At 42.3% G+C, this 21,492-nt stretch overlaps 1 protein-coding gene and 1 long non-coding RNA gene across 8 annotated transcripts in view; one reads left to right on the forward strand and one right to left on the reverse strand.

Moving 5' to 3' along the window:
- DCC (DCC netrin 1 receptor) overlaps window positions 1–21,492 on the reverse strand; it is a 583,792-nt gene that overhangs the window by 472,161 nt on the left and 90,139 nt on the right. The window lies entirely within an intron of this gene.
- On the forward strand, window positions 4,016–20,495 carry LOC140064844 (uncharacterized). 2 transcript variants are annotated; one of them, XR_011847820.1, is made up of 3 exons: window positions 4,016–4,128; window positions 5,224–5,392; window positions 20,428–20,495. It is a non-coding gene; the product is annotated as an uncharacterized lncRNA (long non-coding RNA). The 2 variants fall into 2 exon arrangements; XR_011847824.1 differs by lacking the exon at window positions 20,428–20,495 and adding an exon at window positions 17,835–18,113.

The following is a 21,492-nucleotide window of genomic DNA, read 5'->3' on the forward strand; positions in this document are numbered from 1 at the left end:
TTCCCTCTGGTTTTTATGTGTGTTTATCACATACAGAAATACAAGTGCAATGAGTTGCAATTAGAATGAGTTACTGCAGCAAGTCAGTATTTGCAGTGTTGTCCCTTCTTCTTCCGGACCTCTGCAATTCCCCCTGGCAGCTCTCAATCACCTTCTGGACCTAATCCTGACTGATAGCCGTCCATTCCTGCACAATCAATGCTTGCATTTTGTCACAATTTGTTGGTTTTTGTTTGTCCACCGTCTCTTGATGATTGACCACAAGTTCTCATGGGAATAAGATCTGGGGAGTTTCCAGGCCATGGACCCAAAATCTCTATGTTTTGTTCCCTGAGCCATTTCTTTATCACCTTTGCTTTATGGCAGGTGCTCCATCATGCTGGAGAAGGCATTGCTCATCACCAGACTGCACTTGGACGGTCGGGAGAAGTTGCTCTTGGAGGACATTCTGGGACCATTCTTTATTCATGGATGTGTTTTTAGGCAAGACTGTGAGAGAGCCGATTCCCTTGGCTGAGAAGCCGCCCCACACATGAATGGTTGCAGGAGGTTTTACAGGTGGCATGAGACAAGACTGGTGGTATCGCTCACCTTGTCTTCTCCCAACAAGCTGTGGAAAGGGGATTCATCCGAGAAAATGAGTTTCCCCCAGTCCTGAGCAGTCCACTCCCTGGACCTTTTGAAGAATATCAGTCTGTCCCTGATGGTTTTCTGGAGAGAAGTGGCTTCTTTGCTGCCCTCCTGGACACCAGGCCTTGCTGGGAGCCCCATCCCCAAGCTGAAACACTTAGAGATGGTCCTGGCACATGCTGGTCCTACTTGGGCGCCCTGGAGCATTTTTGGTAACAATGGAGCCTCTCTCCTTGAATTCCTTGATAATGCGATAGATTGGTGACTGAGGTGCAATCTTTGTAGCTGCGATACTCTTCCCTGTTAGGCCAGTTTTGTGCAGTGCAATGATGACTGCACGTGTTTCTTTAGAGATAACCATGGTTAACAGAAGAGAAACAATGATACCAAGCACCAGCCTCCTTTTAAAGTGTCCAGGGGTGTGATTCTTACTTAATCATGACAGATTGTTCTCCAGCCCTTCCTCATCAGCCCCCGCACCTGTGTTACTGGAGCAATCACTGACACCATGTTAGCTGCTCCTTTTAAGGCGCCTGCAATGAAGTTGAAATGTGTTTTGGGGGAAAAAGTATTATTGACTTTGCAATTAATTGCTGTTAAGCTGATCACTCTTTATAACATTCTGGAGTTTATGCAAATTACCATTATAAAACCTGATGTAGGAGACTTTGTAACAATTAACATTTGTATCATTCTCAAAACTTTTAGGTGACCACCTTTTTGGAGCAATAACTCTACATCTATATATGGATGATCCAGATGAAGCAACATTGGTGTATGACATCAAAGAGAAAGGCAGGGACATGGTCAGAAGACTGGACCGGGTCATGGGGTTGGGGCTCTTATGAAAATGTTAATTCGGGCCTAGGTCTTTCTCATTATATTTATTATTATCTATTATTAACCTTATCACTATTACTATTGTTATTATTGTTATTATTATACTTATCATTATTCATATTGTTATTATTGTTATAATGATATAATGTTTTAGACTCATTTTTATTATTATTCTTTCAAATATTATCATCCGCAATTTTATTTTTAATGAATTATTTTTTTTAGGACTTCAGTTCTGAGTATTTAATTTTTTATCTCTATTATACTCTATCATTTATTTTAGTACCAACTATTGTTATTATTATACTTCTTATTTCTATTATTCTGAATATAGTTATTATTATTATCCTTCATGTGTCTATTTTTATCATTATCATCTCTATTATTATTTCTATTGTTATTATTATTATTATCCTTCATATGTCTATTTTTATTATTACCATTTCTATTATTCTTGTGATATTATTTCTATTATTATGACTATTTCTAAGGGTTATATCATATATACTCTTCTTATTTTTATTAGCTCACATTTTGTCCCCTTCCTCCCCATTATTTTCCCGCATGCTGCAGTTATTAATATTCTCCCTGCACATTAGGTGTTTGCCTGTCAGGCTTTTCCTTTGATGCCTTCGCACCTCCATTGATATTCAGACTTCAATCCCTGATCATTCATATGCATCGCTCCTTCCTCCCCGTCTCCCTGACAGATGCCAATGAATCCAATATCCATGTAAAATTAGGCATAAATATCATCAAAAATAAAAAAAAAAAACAAAAAACACAAGGAAACCTGAACCCTGGAACCGTCTTGAGTTAATTTTACCAATAAAATAATATTTTTGGGTTTTTGGAGGATGTATCAACCTCTTCACCTTAAGGGAGAGCAGATGTGCCCGGGGGTCTCCGAGGTTCAGGCTCAAATCAATTAGCATTTCTGCGGCAGGGGGGGAGAGACAGTTGCCGTATAATGAGTTGTCCGGACGATTCCGCCATGATCCATAGTTTTTCACAGGTCGGTAATTAATACTCGACAAGCCCCGCTCTTGTTGGGCAGACATATTTATTTCTAGAGTCATTACAGGTGGCATCTCCAGCCCCGCCAGAAACTGGTTTATTAGCTCGAGTGATGACAACGTTAAGAAAAATGTTGTCAGATTAGGCCCCGCCCCGTTCTTAGACAAATCAGCCGGTCTACACATAGAGGGTCCATGCAGGCATCTTCTTTATATTATCATTTATATTTTTATTATTTTTTAGGATTTTAATTTAAAGTGACGTTCCAGTCCATAATAAAAATGCGGCTGTACACAGGGAAAGTGCTATAAAAATACACGGTCATCTCTTTTTTAAAAGCTGATGTCACCGTTTGTCTATTTTGATGTTTTATTTGCATGTTTTACAATGGACGCCAGGTTCTCCGTACGAGTTTATAGTCTGAGACGCTTCCCCTAAAAAGATCGTAGCGGGGTAAAGGACCTTGGATGATGTCATCAAAATGTGATCAACCTAATGTGGGAGGAGACTGATCACATGGCCATGACATCATCGGAAGGTCCTTAAGCTGCTAAGATCTCCAGAGATGGGCGTGTCTTGGTCTTCACGTTGACGTTATTCAGGCGGCCATTTTGTAACATGGAAATGAGGCTTCAAAAAAGACAAACGGGGACGTCACCTTTCAAATGAAGGGGCTAGGTATGTTTTCTCGTAGATGTCCCTGTGGATGGTTCACACAAATGGGGGACCCTACTGGAATGGAGGATCTGCATAAGACCGGGGTTCAGGACAGTCTTTGACTGGACCTTCAAACGCCTTGCAAATAGTCAGGTTCGAACCAGGACTCCAGGGTTACAAGGCAATATTAGTCTCCATTGAGCTGTGCCAGCGTTACCACTGGGCATACCCGGGCAAGGGCTCCTGGGGGGGCCCACATAAGGTTATACAAAAGGAATCCATATGGGCGAGGGAGGCTGTTTCTAATGAATCCATAGGGGGTGAGTGGAGCTTTGGGAATGATAAACTAGGAAATATTTTAGGGAACAGGAGACAGTTTTAATGCTGCCACGTTAGTTCACTGCAAAGGGGCCCACTGAGGCTCAGTCACCCAGGGGCCCATTGAGGTTCAGTCATCCAGGGGCCTACTGAAACCTGGAGCCACCGTGACACTGAGACACCCCACCCTACTTATATTAGGCACCCGTATCCCATTTTCATACAGCTTCATCGACTCAAGTACCACGAGTCTTATCCCAATCTTATATCTAACCAGTAATGAATATTTTAGCTGGAAAGCCCCTTTAAAGAGGACCTGTCACCCAAATTTTTGGCACTAGGAGCTGCTTACTGCGGGGTACAGTGTAATTGTCGGACAGCTTGCAAAGCTGTCCGACATATTCATGAGGGGGTGGGGGTGGGGCATGGCTAGGGGCGGTGGGACCCAAATCCTCCCTAGCACTATATAATATGGTGATCAAAGAGGTCAATGTCTAGTTAATAGGAGGATTTGAGAGTTGGTTTTGTGTTATTTTTCCTTCACTTATAGGACCATGGAAACGCTAACTGTCACCTGTGCAGAGAAGATAGGAATCCGGCGTGTCCGAACTGGAATAATGACTATCCCGCAGGGAGACTTCAGGAACACACAGTAACATCTACAACGTGAGAAACTTCATCTAATGTACTGTTATCATGTCATGCCTCTTATGTCCTGGAAGAACAAAAGGTCAATTGTGGTGGCATAACCACTGATGTCTGAGACTTAAAGGAAATCTACCAGCAGAATCCATCCTGATAAACCAGGGACATTACTCATAGCTCCAGGCACCGGGACTGTGGTATCTTCTTATATTGGTTATCCATGGCCTCATTCATTCTAAAATCAACTTGTAAAATTATGCTAATGAGCCAGAAGGGCTCTGGGGATGTTACCAGAGCCCCTTTATGCTTTAGCTACAAGGATATTATATTGTGCAGGAGCACTTCCCCCTTCCTACTGTGGTAGCTGAGGTAGCATTGGGAGACAGTGTGCCAGTTGATTTTAGAAGGAAGGAGGGCATGTATAACAAATATAAGAAGATACCACAGTCCCAGCACCTGGATCTAGGAGTAATGTCCTTGGATTATCATGCTTGGTTTTGATGGTAGATTTCGTTTACGATGGTCACCAGTTCTCTATAACTTTTCCTCTTAAAGGACTTTTATAGCGATGGGATGTTTTCTATACTATAGGTGGAGATGACTACTCAGCTTTTTCGCATAAATAAATAATGAATTTTTGGGCAATTATAATTATGTATGATTATGACTTTTATACATTTTTTATGTATTATTTTTTTAACGAGACGAGGACACAATGCTCCTAATTAGAGATAAGCGGATCTATTCAATATATTGTAGATTCAGTATGAATCAGCCATTTTCCCGGCATCATAATGAATCCCAACATGTTCAGTTACTTTGCACTGCCCCCACAGGGGAAATGAAGTATTACACAATGTCCATTCAATGTCAATGGGTTGTCTATGTTTTGCAGGACAGGACAGGTCCTCCAGAATTAGAGACGCTCTTTGCAACTATTCTCCTATCTGGTCAAGAGGGGAAGTCCTGACCATAAGACATGGGCATCAACTTAATTTTATGTTATCAAAGATACCCTCCACCCAAAAAAGTAAAATTTGACTATGCCGGATGCCTAACATTTCTTAATTCAACTGCCCATTTGGTGTTTCCTAAAATAGCCTCTTCCTTTTCTAGGACCTCTTCCTGTAAGTCACAGACACACGCCCCCTCCATTGTGCCAACGTGCGGGCCTACAGTCTTAAAGGAATTTTCCATGAATAACTGAGCAGCTGTATAAAAAGTGACCTGACAAGGGAAGTAATTAAAGTGATGAGATAACCTGGAGAAGAACGTCCAACACCAGGTTTGTCGTCTATTTATATTCATTTTATTCTCTGGTGGAGGATCCCTTTAAGGGGGACTTTAAGACATGAAAGAAATGTTCAATTTTTGTTTCATGTAGACGAATGATCACGACGAACTTTTAAATAAAGCAATTCTTGTAAACATGAGATTCAATAAAGTTGGAATTTGTACAGAGAGAGATGGCGCCATTCATTACATTTACTATCAGCGGCGGAGGCCGGAGCGGCGGTAATTGGAACGGAGAACACAGGGATCGCTTCATATAAAAGTCTAATTCTGCCACATAAAATACCCGGCAATGTTCTCTATGAGGAGTGGAGAGATTCTAGATAACCAGCACCATGCGCTCTTTATGCTTCTCTAATTTCCGGGTTCATGATGTCCTACAAATCTGTCCTGCCATCATACGCTCCGCGTGTATCCCGCTATATATACGGAATATTTCCACAGGACGGGCATTAAACATGACTCATTCTCACTATTAAGATGATGTGGAGGACGGCCGATGACTATAGAGAGGCTGAAGATGTGAGATAGATAAATACACAGATAGAAGATAGATACTAAGTGCCCCAGAGTATGGTGCAGCCCCCGCTCCCCGGATCTATCAAGAGCCTCCGGCCTGCGGGTGGCAGCGCTGCTCCGCCGGGGCACCTATACGCCAGATGTGAGCTGATGTAGAATTGCACCATAGACTGGCGCAGGAAGTAGGCAGGGCACAGGCACGGGGGAATGGCGCACACCGGACCACTGCACCAACCCCTCCCCACCCAACTGGCGCATAGGGCGAGTAATCGCAATTTCTGGATCTGCACTGGGAATTGTAGCTTCCCGCTACAGGGTTACACAACCCACTGATTGGGAATCTCCAGTATTTGCCTATTGCCCTGGAAGTCTCCAGTATTATTACTCTTTGCCCTCTGCTCTGGGGGTCTCCACTTGTATTATATTTTTATGCTTTGGGGTCTCTCATTTATTTCCTGGCCAGGGAGTTTGCCAGGTCTGGGGTCTTTATTGCTATTTATTGCCTTGTCTGCGGTCTCTAATGTTATTTATTCCATAGTCTGGGGTCTGTACAGTCATTTATTTTCTGGTCTGGGGTCTGTACTATCATTTCTTGTCTAGGTACGTATAATTATTTATTGTCTGGTCTGGGGTCTTTATTGTTATTTTTCGCCATGTCTGGGGTCTCTAATGTTATTCATTCCATGGTCTGGGGTCTGTATTGTTGTTTATTGTCTGGTCTGTGGTCTGTATTGTTTGTTATCCGTTCTGGGGTCTGTATTGTTATTTATTTTCTGGTTTGGGGGGTCTGTACTATAATTTATTTTGTGGTCTGGGGTCTGTATTGTTATTAATTTCCTGGTCTGGGGTCTGTATTATTTATTATCCGCTCTTGGGTCTGTAATGTTACTTTTTTCCTGCTCTTGGGTCTGTATTGTTATTTATTTCCTGATTTGGGGTCCGTAGTAGTTATTGTCTGTAGTATTAGGTTTGTGGGGTGGCATGTATTGCTGTACTGTCACATTGGGAGCTGTCTTGTGGGAGTCGGTGCTTCTATAGGCGCTGATTACTGGTGCGGCCCCTTGACTTTGAGCACTATGACAGAGCAGACCTTGGACCAATGAAGGTGGTGCACCCCTGATCTAGATAAAATGAAGCCCACCCGAACACCTCCGCGTCCTGAATGTCACATGACCCGACCAATTAAATGCTGACGTAAGGGAAAAGTGAACTATTGATCCATCTAATTGATGATCGATGGCGCGGAGCAGGAGCCAAATGTTGCAATAAAGGCCAATCCATCCGTAACGCAATTAGCATAGATACAGTATGATCACCACTTTACACTGAGCGACTCCTATCTTACCTCACCGTACCCGGTCTATATAGAGATGTAGCAGAGCTGGTTGTGTACCCTGATGAATGTGTGAAAAAACGCAAGCTAATTCTACGGGAATCTACGAAATTTGTGCCGAAGACAAACTCAAATCTGCTACATCAGTGTAAGAAGGAACCTTCTAGTATTTATGGTCCCCGAAGGAGAATGATAACCCGACCACCATGTGATGGGCTGCACAGAGAATATCAAGCGCCCGGTAGATGAAAAGATAACCACGTAGACGTCTCCGGAATGGATCCAGCCGAGCGGTGAAACAGGCCGCCCCACGACGCCGGTCGATAGTCTCCTCGCTGATATTATTCCACATTAAAAGGCAAAATGTATTTCATATCATTGTACAGAAAGAGATGCAGGGAGTCCGGCCGCACGTCACCATCAATGATATCATCCAGAAACATCCCCCAGAATATTCCGAGAGGAGAAAATATATGACATCAACGCCCAGAATCTCCAGCGCTGACACATTCACATCGCGCCAAAGATCCTCAACATTTTATTATCAGTATTGATTTTCTACTGAAGACCCGCTGATCCGCACAGAAAGATCCGAGGGAAGATAAAAGAGCATTTTGTAAGGACATTTTCTTGGAAATTTCATCCTTCTGCTCTGTAGAAAATTTATATGTGTGGAGAATAAATTAGAGAGGTGGATATATAGATAGATAGATATGAGATAGATATGAGATAGATAGATAGATAGATAGATATGAGATAGATAGATAGATAGGAGATAGATAGATAGATAGATAGATAGATAGATAGGAGATAGATAGATAGATAGATAGATAGATAGATAGATAGATAGATAGATATGAGATAGATAGATAGATATGAGATAGATAGATAGATAGATATGAGATAGATAGATATGAGATAGATAGATAGATAGATAGATAGATAGATAGATAGATAGATAGATATGAGATAGATATGAGATAGATAGGAGATAGATAGATAGATAGATAGATAGATAGATAGATAGATAGATAACTGTAGGAAAGAGGCAGCACTCCACATATGTGTGGAGTGCTGCCTCTTTCCTACAGTTATCTAAACGGACCCTGGCCAGGGGACCTACGGCTACTGCACCCTAACTTACCTGTGCTGCTTTGGACTCTCCTTTCTTGTAGATAGATAGATATGAGATAGATAGATAGATAGATAGATAGATAGATAGAAAGATACATACATACATACATAGGAGATAGATAGATAGGAGATAGATAGATAGAAGATAGATAGATATGAGAGAGATAGATAGATGATAGATAGATAGATAGATAGATAGATAGATAGATAGATAGATAGATAGATAGATAGATAGATATGAGAGAGATAGATAGATAGATAGATATGAGATAGATAGATAGATAGATAGATATGAGATAGATAGATAGATAGATAGATAGATAGATAGATAGATAGATATGAGATAGATAGATGGCTACATGGCTGCTTGCTTTTTTTTTTCTTTCCAGAAACAGCGCCACCTCTGTACATGGCAGGTATTGCAGCTCAGCTCTAAGTAAGTGTGACTGCAATACCACACACTGCCTGTAGGGTGATGTAAAAAGCTATTTATGAATGGAAGTCATGTTTTTTTTATAATCCATGACATCCATTAAAGGATCCTATGACACATCTTGAGCTGCAAAGTTTACAATCAAACCAGATGTAGCCGGGCTATACTCATCACAGAACTACTCTAGGCCCGCTCATAGCTGAATGAGTGAAGATAATGGTGTAGACGTCCCTGCAGTCCTATGTAAATGCTTACATGACACCTCACAATGACGCTGTGAGTCGTGCCACATGACAAACTCAGTTTTGCTGCGCGGCACCGGGCTGATTATTCCATCCCGCAGCACATTTGTCATCCATACATATCTCCGGGGACTCTTTTTCGCTCCTGTGATCTGATTTATTAAGCACTTATCCATGCCAGAGTTATATAATACATTTTTCCGCCGCCGCGCCGCACCCGCTACAGCGTTCAGCAAAATTGCAGCTATCAATTCCGGCATGCAAAGTAACACAACAATCTGATTTGGGGCAAAAAATGTGAATGTTCCCGGCAAATAGTCATCTTTAATCATGGAGGAGGGTGTCAGGGTGACGGAACGGAGTTATTCTAAGAGAGTTGCAACCACTGAGAAGAGATGTAGTAACATAGTAATGGAATTAAAGGGGAGCTCCAGTTTAGAGCACTCATTGCCTCATTCCCTATCAAGGTCGTCTCTTTAAGATACATATTTTTTGGCCTATGAGATCCTGGATACATAGGTCTCTCTCTGTCCATTGCTGAGAATTGGCCCAGTGTAATACCTCATTTCACCTGTGGGAGTGCTGCAGGAAAAAAAAATTGCAGCTGATCAATGGCCACTTTGTGATCAAGGGAAGTTGCAAACTTTAATATATTTTGAGTTTTTGTATCTAACGATGTAGCAGAGCTGAGTTTGTTATATGGAACAATAGATAGTGATATTATGATGGACTATCTGCTGTTTTGTGCTCATTTACTAAGGGTCCAAATGGCGCACTTTCGTGGGGTTTCCCAAATATTTCCGTTTTGCACCGAATTGCCCCGGGTTTTTGGCGCACGCGATCAGATTGTGGCGCATCGGCTTGCATGCGGCGGAAATGGGGGGGGGTTGGGGCGTGGCCATGGGACAACCCGACGGATTCGGAAAAATCGCGGAATTTAAAAAAATTGAATGTGTCGCAAGATCAAGCACTCACATGCACCAGGAAGAAGAAGGTGAACTCCGGTGGACCTCAGCGCAGCAGCGGCACCTGCAGGAAATTGGACGCATGACCTTAGTGAATCGCGCCGAATCCAAATCCTCATCGGTCAAGGCACCGCGGGATTGCGACAGAACCGGGTAAGTAAATGTGCCCCACTGTGCCTCCTTCTAGGGCGCTATGTCTCTGTATTGATTATTAAAGGCATCTATAAGTACTTAAAGGGGTCCTATCAAAACCAGATCATAGATTTGAAATAAAAATAGCGGAAACCCCCTCCCCCTCCCATAATTTAGGCAGTGCCTATCGTCATCCTGTACTTGCAATATATTCAGATAGTAAGTGCCCCCATCATTGTACACCTGATCACTGGGTCAATAGCTCTGTATTAACAGTTTCTGATGTAAAGACTTTCTCAGCTAAAAGTACTGGAGACCCAGAGCCCTTCATGGGGAATCGTATGGTGACATTTTATATTTTTATTCCAAACCTGTCATCTTTTAGCCCCTTCAAATGATAAAATTCTGCCATTCAGCAGCCACCACTAGAGGGAGCTCCGGAGCCTACTCTGTACTATGTTATCTTAGAGTACCTTCACTGTACAGGAAGTCTACAGTAGGATCCTGAGCTCCCCCTAGTGGTACCTCGAATAAGTAATAAATTATTTATCATGTGACAATAATAAGAATCATAAATTGTTACATTGTATACAAAGTGTGGAGTAATGTGAGGACGGGGCAATAGATGCAATGGGGGATTCCTTCTCCAATTTCCTTTATCCTGGCGGTAGATGCCCTTTAAAATTGTGCATTGGGGAACATTCCAAAAAAAAATCATAGCGTATTGGTAAATATTCCTTTCAATTTTACTCCCTTTTTTTTGCAATATCCATCCCCCATTCTAAAACATCTAAAAAATCCCCTCCCCGTATTCTCCTGTAGAATACATCATGGAGGTCTCACACCAGTATGTCAGTGTGCTTGGTTTACAATCCTTCGTCCTGGTATAGATGATTTGTGCATTGGGGAAAATTCCAAAAAAAATCATAGCGTATTGGTAAATATTCCTTTAAATTTTACTCCCTTTTTTTTTTTGCAATATCCATCCCCCATTCTAAAACATCTAAAAAAAAAATCCCCTCCCCGTATTCTCCTGTAGAATACATCACGGGGTCACACAAGGCTGCAGACAGTATGGCCGCCCCCTGCTCCCGCAGACAGGAGCCCGGGCGATGACAGAAGTCAGACGCAGATGCTCAGCGCCCTGTCAACAAGCGCGGCACAGCTAATACCGTGTCAGGGGGGGCAGCGAGGCCGTCGTTAAAATTCATTACTGTGCCTAGATGGACGCCCTAAACTGAGATTTCTGACAAGGAAGAAACCGGCAGATGAAAATACGTATGACAAGAATCCGGGCTGATGCGTCATTTCTCACGCGCGGCGGCTTCGTGACCGCAGAGGTTACAATCGTTTAAACGATTGTGCAAATAATGATGTTGACGGCCTCTTCATCCTCCCGTCATTACCATCACCTCCGCCCAGGGGATATTTTAGTTATCATTTTCTGCCACAAATTTTTAATTACATCCACCAACATCTTCATGAATTACGGATGGAGGCGGACCCTCGAAGGACTGGAGGTCACCTGAGGACAAGGGCATCTATTGTGCATATTTCTGTTCAGACGTTGCTTTTACTAAACTATTTGGCTACATATAATTTATTCGACATAAAAAAAACAAAATAAAAATTCCAGCCTGATGTTTTTGTGGTTGTTGTATACTGGATGGTCATCACTTTAGTAGATCTCTACTTTATCAGAAGATTCTTCAGAAGACCACCCTATTGGAGCTGACACCATGAGAAGTTCACTCACAACTTACAAAACTGCCCTTTTATACACCATCCCTTAGGAAACCACCCTCAGAAGAGCAGTTTTTGTAGGCTACCCTCTTATAAATTGATCCCTTTTAGTAGACCTTTACTAGAAAACCACCCATTTAGATGACCAACTCTTTAGTGGACCAAACTTCATAAGACTATTCCACCCTATAGAAAACAACCCTTCAAAAAAACACTCACCTTCAGAAGACCATGACTACCTAAAACCCCAGGACTACCATTTAGAAGACCCCCATCAACTGACCACCCCTTAAGTTAAGCAGTCCTTAAAGACCACCCATTCTTTGACTATTTAGTAGAGCACCACTTTAGAAGTCCATCCTTTAGAAGACCAGTAGTAGGCATAGACATTAGTAGGCTCAAATCTTAGAAGACCGTCCCTTAAATAATCCTCCCCTTTATACCTCCAACCCTTATGAGAAGGTAATTCCTTTTGAAAACCACCATTTTTTTGGACCACCCATTAGTACACCATTCAAAAAAACAGACCACTCCCATTCCTTTGGAAGACCACTTCTTTAAAAAAAAACTACTCCTTGGATAGACCACTTTCACCAAGCACCACCCTACAACTTTGGAGGACCATCCCATCAACAGACCACCCCTTAAGAACAGCACTCCTTTAAGACCACCCATTCTTTTACCATCATTTAGTAGATTACCACTTTGGAAGTCCATCCTGTAGAAGACCACTAAAATACTAGAAGACCATCCCTTAAATAATTCTCCCCCTTTTAGAACTCCATACCTTCTGCAGACCACTTTTTTCTATAGACCACCCGTTAGTACTCCATTCCAAAAACAGACCACTGCCATTCCTTTGGAAGACCACTTATTTAGAAGATTATTCCTTGGGTAGACCACTCTCACAAAGTGTCACCCTACAACTTTGGGGGTGACCACTACCCTTGAGATGACCACTACATAAGATGGCCGCCCCATTTAACGGATCTGCCCTCAAGAAAACCATCTCTTCTCCTTAAGTAGACCACAAGGTCCAACACTCATGTAACACACCAACACTTTAGAAGACCACCCCCTAGTAAATGACCCTCGTTTAAGATGGATTTTTTAAAATTTTCCTAAATATTATGTATAAAGTCTCTCTTTTTTCACCTCCCCTTTAAGTGCCTGGACTCAGTTATTGCTGTATTTACTGTAGATAAGGGACCAAGCAAACAAGAACGTTAAAAATGAATGACCCCGGGCCCCTCTGAGCGCTGACTAATGTATACGTCAATCACTTCCTTGTCAGACGGCCTTGTGGTCGGGCGCGAGGGTCCAGGCTGATGAAATAACTTCTCCGCCTGCTCCCAATATATTCTGTACTCTGCACCTTCCCGGGAAACTGCCAATAAATCAATCCATCAATTATTCTTCAAGGGAGACTCCTGGGAGCACTTAGCACCCAGCATTGCAAGCTATTGCTTACAACTCGTATATACCTACATTTCAGCTCCTAGGAAACTTAAAGGGGCACTCCATTTTGGACAATCCCTTTATATAAGAAGGGCCCCTTGACTATAAACTGATCAAAAAGCTGTGACTAGTGGAAAACATAGCAGGAAGTGTTCAATTTCGCAACAGCTCCCCCACAGGAGGGCGGAGGTATTACACCGTGCATATTTTTTGGATTATGAAAGAAAGAACTGAGAGTTTACTATGATTGTTATATGTTTGTCATATATAAATCCTCTCAACTACTTCACTAGATCCAAATACTGAGCCAATTTTGGAAATTTGCTTTATATTAAGCTGATCTAAATGATCAGTCATAATCGATTGGAAAACTTGACAGGAAGTGCTCAATTTCCCTGCAGTGCCCCCGGAGGAGAAAAGAAGTATTACACTAGATATATTATTTTGCATGGATTTGAATGAATAAGATATTATAATAAAACTTTACACAACCCCTTGAAATAGCCAATAGCCTATTATCTATGATATAAAACTCCCTTTAAAGTATCAGGTTAGAAAGAACACGGCTGGATTCCTACAATGCCACCTCTGGCTATATCTGGTAATGCATTTTTTTTAATCAATCACTTTAGTGGGGCTGGGCTGCAATACCAGACAAAGCCTATGGACAAAGTTGGCGCTGTTGCAATATTTGTTCTGACCTCATATAACCCACAATCCAGGCATACACAGGCTTAATGAGCGGTGTGCAGAGTGTTGCACCTAGATGGAGTATGTCTTAGCTCAGGAAATAAGCAAAGTGGTAATCACATAAGGGAGTGTTAATGGAACACATTGGCGCGGGGACTCGTTAATTAAACAACCCAGATGCAGCCGCGGCGCTCAGGTCCGCAGACGAGGCATCCAGCCGCTGACTTGTTTCATTAAAAGTGTAAGTACATCTCCGTTTTGGCAGATCCGTGTCTGGCACATATTATCCCAGATTTATCAATGTCAGCTCCGACTCAGAACATGTCTTCAGGTGTAGCAGCAGGAACGAGACGGAACGTCTAGCGATGACTTAATTCTGCCAAAATTACCCAAAAACACTCCACTACAGAGTTTCAGGACATCACTATGCACCCCACCCATTGCATATATCCTATAGATTTCAATGGAGAGTTACCAACTACATAGAGGCACATCATCCGCTGGGACTGGTGACCTCTGAATCCATCCGGAACAGCCAAATGTGTACATTTACATGACTTTTAGAAGCTACTATGGAAAGTTGATCCTGATATTCTTAGTATTTGCCAGTGTCTGATGCGTTTTTTTTCACTATACTATAAGTTATTATGCACTTTAATATTTTGTTTTAGTACCACTCCAAACCACCTTGTGTGCTAATGGGCCTTAGGCACTGCTGAAATTTCCTTGCAGTACCACTCCTAACCATGTGGTGTGCTAAAAAGCATTATGGATTGATGACATTAACTTGCAGTACGCTGCCTAACCATGTGGTGTGCTGATGAGCATTATGCAAACATGAACTTCAGCTTCAGTACCACTCCTAACCATATGGTGTGCTAATGAGCATTATGCAATCATGAAATTCACCTGCAGTACCACTCCTAACCACATAGTGTGCTAATGAGTATTATGCACTTTTGAAATTCCTTTGCACTACCACTCCTAACCATATGGTGTGCTAATGAGCATTATGGACTGATGAAATATACTTGCAGTACCCTGCCTAGCCATGTGGTGTGCTAATGAGCATTATGCAATGATAATATTCCCTTGCACTACCACTCCTAACCATATGGTGTGCTAATGAGCATTGTGCAGCCATGAAATTCACCTGCAGTAGCCCTCCTAACCACGTAGTGTGCTAATGAGTATTATGCACTGAAGAATTTTACTTGCAGTACCACTCATAACCATGTGATCTACTGAAGAGGATTATTCATTGAAGAAATTCCCTTGCAGTACCACTCCTAACCATGTGGTGTGCTAATGAGCATTATGCGCTAAAGAATTTTACTTGCAGCACCACTCATAACCATTTCATGTGCTGAAGAGGATTATGCGTTGATGAAATTCCCTTGCAGTACCACTCCTAACCATGTGGTGTGCTAATGAGCATTATGCGCTAAAGAATTTTACTTGCAGTACCACTCATAAGCATGTCATGTGCTGAAGAGGATTATGCGTTGATGAAATTCTCTTGCAGTACCACTCCTAACCATGTGGTGTGCTAAAGAGCATCATGCAATGATAAAATTTACTTGCAGTACCCCTCCTAACCATGTGGTGTGATAATGAGCAGTATGCACTGAGAATATCTACCTGCGGTACCACTCCTTACCATGTGATATGCTAATGTCCATTATGCACCCACAGATAAGCGCAATCACTAAAACTATCTGTAGGGAGTGCAGAGCACAACATACTTGGAGAATCTACAATACTGGAATGTAAATTACATTTTCAAACTCCTTAAAACTGTTCTACTAAGCAACTCGCTAAATTGACTTTAATTAGCTTTACATTTTTAAAGGGCATAGCATTTTTCGTTGAAAACTTCCACTAGGGGGCGCTTTTTCCTTGACATCTCTGATCATATACAACTGTATCAGTTTCTTCCCTCTCATGGAGCCTCCAACAATTCTTCATTTAACACAACGTACTTTGTAAGTTACAAACAATTTCCGTAATTACTTCTCATAAAACTTTATCACAACTTTGATTTCAACATTTTTTTTTCCCGGCGCTCGCTATTTGTGCACCGTCCAAATACCATAAAGACTTTGTGAACAGGTTTTCAAATAAACCATCATTAAAATATACGTAATGGGCATATACAGCGCTCATAAATGAGGCACTGGAAATATTCAACCTAATTAACCCTATCTCTGTATTTACGTGGGTTTCCTCCAGGTCCTCTGGTTTCCTCCCACACTCCAAAACATACTGGTAGGATGATTAGATTGTGAGCCCCATTGGGGACAGGGACTGATGTGACAAGTTCTGTGCAGCGCTGCATAATCTGTGTGCGCTATATAAATAAAGGAATTATTATTAATTATTATTATAGTAACTGTCGAGATAATTACTATTGAATCTTAAAGGAAATGTTTCAGCAGTGTTAGGTCCCTGGAGAGATGTGTACTCATACCTGTATGTATGTTGTTAGTAGCAGCAGGACTTTGAAATATGGATTTATATTGCAGGATTGTAACTTCACAAAATGCACTAGAACCGTGTCCTCACACTGCTGTGCTCTCTGCAGTCAGTGTAAGGTATTGTCTATGCAAAGATTTGTAATCATACATGTGTGCACTTGTTAGTATCAGCAGACAGGGCCGGATTTTAGGCGGGGCTCCCGGGGCACGCGTCCCTGGGCCCCCACCAGATGACAATGTCTGACTGACACTGTCAGTCAGACATTTGTATGGTTAAAGCGCAGTTGGCGATCTTGAATAGTGCGGCAGTGCCGCACCACATTGCTCCAGGGGAGTTGGGACGGGCTTGCAGTGAGCTCACTGGTTGTGCAGTGCTGCCGCTGTGCTGCAAGTCCTATAAAGTCAGCTGTAAGCTGACGCTCTGTGGCTGCTGCATGGCATTGTTCCACATCAGAGACACTCAGCTCACAGCGAAAATACAAGTGACACAGCAGGACTGTGAAATATGGATTAATATTCCTTGATTGCAGCTTTAACAATTGCACTAGATGTATGTCCTCACACCGCTGTGCTCTTTGCTGTCTGTAGACAGTGTAAGGTATTGTCCCTGGAGAAATGTGTATCAGACCTTTGTTTATCTTGTTTGTAGCAGCAGGGCTGTGAAATATGAATTAATATTCCAGGGTTATGTCTTCACCAAATACACTGCTACTCTGTACTCTCTTCAGATACTGTTGGGTATTGTCTCTGGAAATATGTGTAATCATACCATTATGTATGTTATTAGTAGCAGCAGGACTGTGAAATATGGAATTTATATTCCAGGATTGTAGCTTCACCAAATACACTAGAGGCGTGTCCTCACACTGCTGTGCCCTGTGTTCTGTGCAGATAGTGTTAGGCATACACTCTTTTGTATACATACTTTTGTGCATGTTGTCAGTAGTATCAGGACTGTGAAATGTGGATTTATATTCCAGGATTGTAGCTTCACCAAATACACTAGAGGCGTGTCCTCACACTGCTGTGCCCTGTGCTCTGTGCAGATAGTGTTAGGTATAGACTTTTGTGTATACATACTTTTGTGTATGTTGTCAGTAGTATCAGGATATGTGGATTTATATTCCAGGATTGTAGCTTCTCCAAGTGTTCTGATGGTGTGTCCTCACACTGCTGTGCTCTGTGCTCTAAGTAACCAATCCTTTGTGTATGTTGTTAAATAATTAACTCAGCTCTGCTACTCCAGAATAGACATAGTATGTGCCAATATTACATGGAATCTCATCATGAACCCTCCATTGTTTGCAGCATTTCTGTGCGGAGATGAAGTGGACCCCTCCCCGGTCCTTACAGATGCAACGGTGGAGAAAATAAACCCAGCAGGACCCGCAGATCCCGGGCGCCACAGCAGCTGCAGAATCTCTTAGCAAACACATTTGTCAATCACTGTCCAGTGGGCAGAATAATGACTTGTGACCGGGTTCACCACAAGCTATGGACGCAGCATGGCGTCTCTCCATCATTAGTCCCTCGGGCTGGGGTCCCCCCCGCTAGGTGCATCTGCTCCCTCCATGAGGCAGAGAATAGTCTGTAAAGTTCAAGAAGATGTTGCAGAGCCGAGTTTGTCATTTGGTCCAACTTTTGCCTTTTGAACCATGAATGTATGTAACATACAACCCAATAACATGTTCAGCTCTGCTACATCTTAGTTTAGTGCCTCACTTTCTTTTTGCACTTTTCTGAACTGGTTTAGTGTTTGTGTAGTGTTTTACTGAAAGATGGACCTTCTTTGTCTGTGAAAGGAGATGTGGTATTTTTACTCCAGGCACCGTGACTGTGGTCATCTTCTTATATTTGTTATCCATTGCCTCCTTTCTTCTTAAATTAACTTTTAAAATTATCCTAATGAGCCTGAAGGACTTTAGGGTGTTACCAGAGCCCCTCTATGATGTAGCTTCACAGGCTGTTATAATGAGCAGAACATGTCTCGCCAACCCCTTGCTCTCTCCCCCTCCCTCTACCTGTTAGTGACGGGAATTTCCGGCTCTCCTTAGTGAGCCGGCTTATTAGACTCTGCCTCTTAGACGGCTCTTCTGGCTCCTGAACGGCTCCCTATTAAATATATAATAGGGAGCTACAGGCCAGTCAGTCACCCTATACCACACCACTTTTAACCTGATCTTATCAAGTTAAAGGGGGCGTGGTGAGCCATTTAGGGGATGGGTCCAGCTCTTTGTGCCACCTTGTTCACGAACGACCCATCACTACTGCCTGTGTAATGTAGCAGCAACAGGAAGTGCCGGGGGAGGGGGGATCTGCTCTGCTCATTGTAACATCCTGTGAAGCTACAGCTCGGAGGAGCTCTGGTAACATCTACCAGAGCCAATCAGGCTCATTAGCATAATTATAATTGTTGATTTTAGAAAGGAGGCCTGGATCTATGAGTAAGTGTCCCTGGTTTTATGGTAAAGAGGTAGAAAACCATAAAAAATTTAGTAAAAAATATAGTAAAAAATAAACTAGAATAGTCAGACAGCAGGCGGATATCCTACAGGTCCTAATCTCCAGTGAATGTAGCGGCGCCCAGGGCCAGGACCATATTGCGTTGGGTTAAGTTCACACTGTTACATTGTGACTTCTGCGCTTCGATATTTTAACCCCCTCAGACCATTATCCCCCCCGCGCACGCGCCGCGCTCTTTTATCAAAGCATTTGTTTTGATTGCTCCATTTTGCTGAAGCCCGACCTCTACGAACCCGCATGGAAATGAGAAGATCCCTGAATGCGGCTCCTTCATCTGCGAGACCCTTTAACAGATGTTACTTTTGGCCAACATAACAGGCCTCCGAGCATCGGTAGGTGGCCATTGTCATGCAAAGTTCCCCCGGAGACTGAGCTAAAAACTGGGGATTGTGAAAGACCACGCTGCGCCCATTGTGCAGAAACAACTGAGCCCAGGAGCCTTCTGTGTCAAAAAGCAAAAAAATGGAGGCCCGGAGACGCACCTGGAGTATTGAATTACTTAGGGTGAAAAATAGGATGGCAGAAAGTAGGGAAAAACACAACGTGAAATCCGGTGACAGATGTCTATTCCCAGCCTGGGAGAAGATCATCGAGGAAGGAATTACAAAGGGGCCGCCACGTCGGAGACTATGAAATCCCCAATAAATTATTTGACACACCCCAGGGGGGTCCAAAGATTCTTTCTACCCCGAGGGCGTAATAAAGCCAAAAAATTATAAAAATAAAACATAAAACAAAAATAAAACATAATAAAAGTGGACGTTGTGACTATGAAAACAAGCGGAAAAGATATATAGAACGAAACCGGTAGGAATAAATGAACCGTAGAGGAAACATAATAGAGGTAAGGAGGTCGGAGGATTTAAAGGCAATGTCATATCCCCGGAAGCCCCCACAATAGGGGCACAGCCTGAGCAATAATAATAAATAATTAGCATCCGTTAAATTGGAAATTTGGGTAGAATTTGGGTAAAATTTGTCAAATCGAAAACATGTCCTTTGCAGACGTTCAATTATTGTGTTGTTTATGTCAAGAGGAAATTTTCCCAAAAAGTTTTTTGGGTTTTGTGTTGAAAAAAATTGTTTTGTGGATAAAACAATTCAATGATAAATAAATAAAAATGTATTCTTGGAAATTATGGTTTTGTTTTACTTGAGTCAAGTGTAGCAGGTTATTTTTTTTTTGGGAGGGGGGGGGATTTGGATGATTAACAAAAACATCACAACTTTGGGTAACTAATTAGTGAATTGTGTTACTGGAATCTTTCTGGTTACATCAACTGGAAACGTAGTAAACTTATTTTTGTTTTGTAAATGATGTCAAAACAAATGTATCAAATGTATCTCAGTAATCGACACAAAATGTTCTTCTGTACAGGGAGTCCCCGGGTTACGTGTGGTTCTTATGCAGAATTCCCACAGCCTACAGGGATGGAACACAAAGAGGTAAAAAAACGAATGCAGAAAATCCACATAGAAAAAAACCACAAAAAACCCACTAAATAAACAAATGCACATGAAATCCGCGTGTATTGTGGATTTTCTGCATGAGAAAGTGTGAAGAGAGCCTTACCCTTACCCTAAAGTTCAGTAAATTGCTACAATCTATAGGTCTGTCTATAACTGGGAGTCATCTATAAGTCTGGTTTCCATAAAGGGAACCTGTCACCACATTTTCTCTTCTCTTGTCATCTTCCTAGTGACAAGTTCCCATAGAGTCCTAATAACTAGCTGACACCCTTCTTTTAGCTCAGTGGTTCTCAACCTTTCTAATGCTGTGACCCCGCAATACAGTTCCTCATGCTGTGGTGACCCCAAACCATGCAGCTCGCAGTAAAATTGCGGCTCCGATGGCTTTAGGCGACCCCCAGTTTTGGTCGTTCGACCCCCACTGGGGTCCCGACCCACAGGTTGAGAACCACTGTTTTAGCTAAAAATTATTTTCCTCTTTATCTTATATTAAAAGTCACCAGGGGGGGGGGAGCTGCTTGACCAGCCCCTCCCAACTGCACTTCCCCATGTCCCATGCCTCTTCTCAGCATGTCATGTGACCAGGGTGACATCATAGCAGGTCCTTTAGCCTCTTAACATTAGCCAACTGTACACCATGCACATATCTAATCACACGGCAGTATCAAGGCATGATTTCAGCATGCTTTCATGAACTTCTACTCCTCCCAATCCTCTATGCAGTGCTTTCATGTGATCAGATACATACATGGGGTAGACTGTGCAAATTCAACAGGGCCTTAGATTATGTCACCCTGGTCACATGACATGAAGTGGCCAATGATGTGACAGAGCTGTAACTCAACGTTCCACACAGAAGCAGTGCTGTAACACTTGTCAATCAGCAACAAGGAGGCGGGGCTATGCAAGTTACTCCCTGAATATGCAGGGATTCATTAGACACACATATAAGTTTACAAACAGATTTTGTAAC

The sequence above is a fragment of the Engystomops pustulosus genome, chromosome 1, assembly GCF_040894005.1.
Source record: "Engystomops pustulosus chromosome 1, aEngPut4.maternal, whole genome shotgun sequence".
Classification (NCBI taxonomy): Eukaryota; Metazoa; Chordata; class Amphibia; order Anura; family Leptodactylidae; genus Engystomops; species Engystomops pustulosus.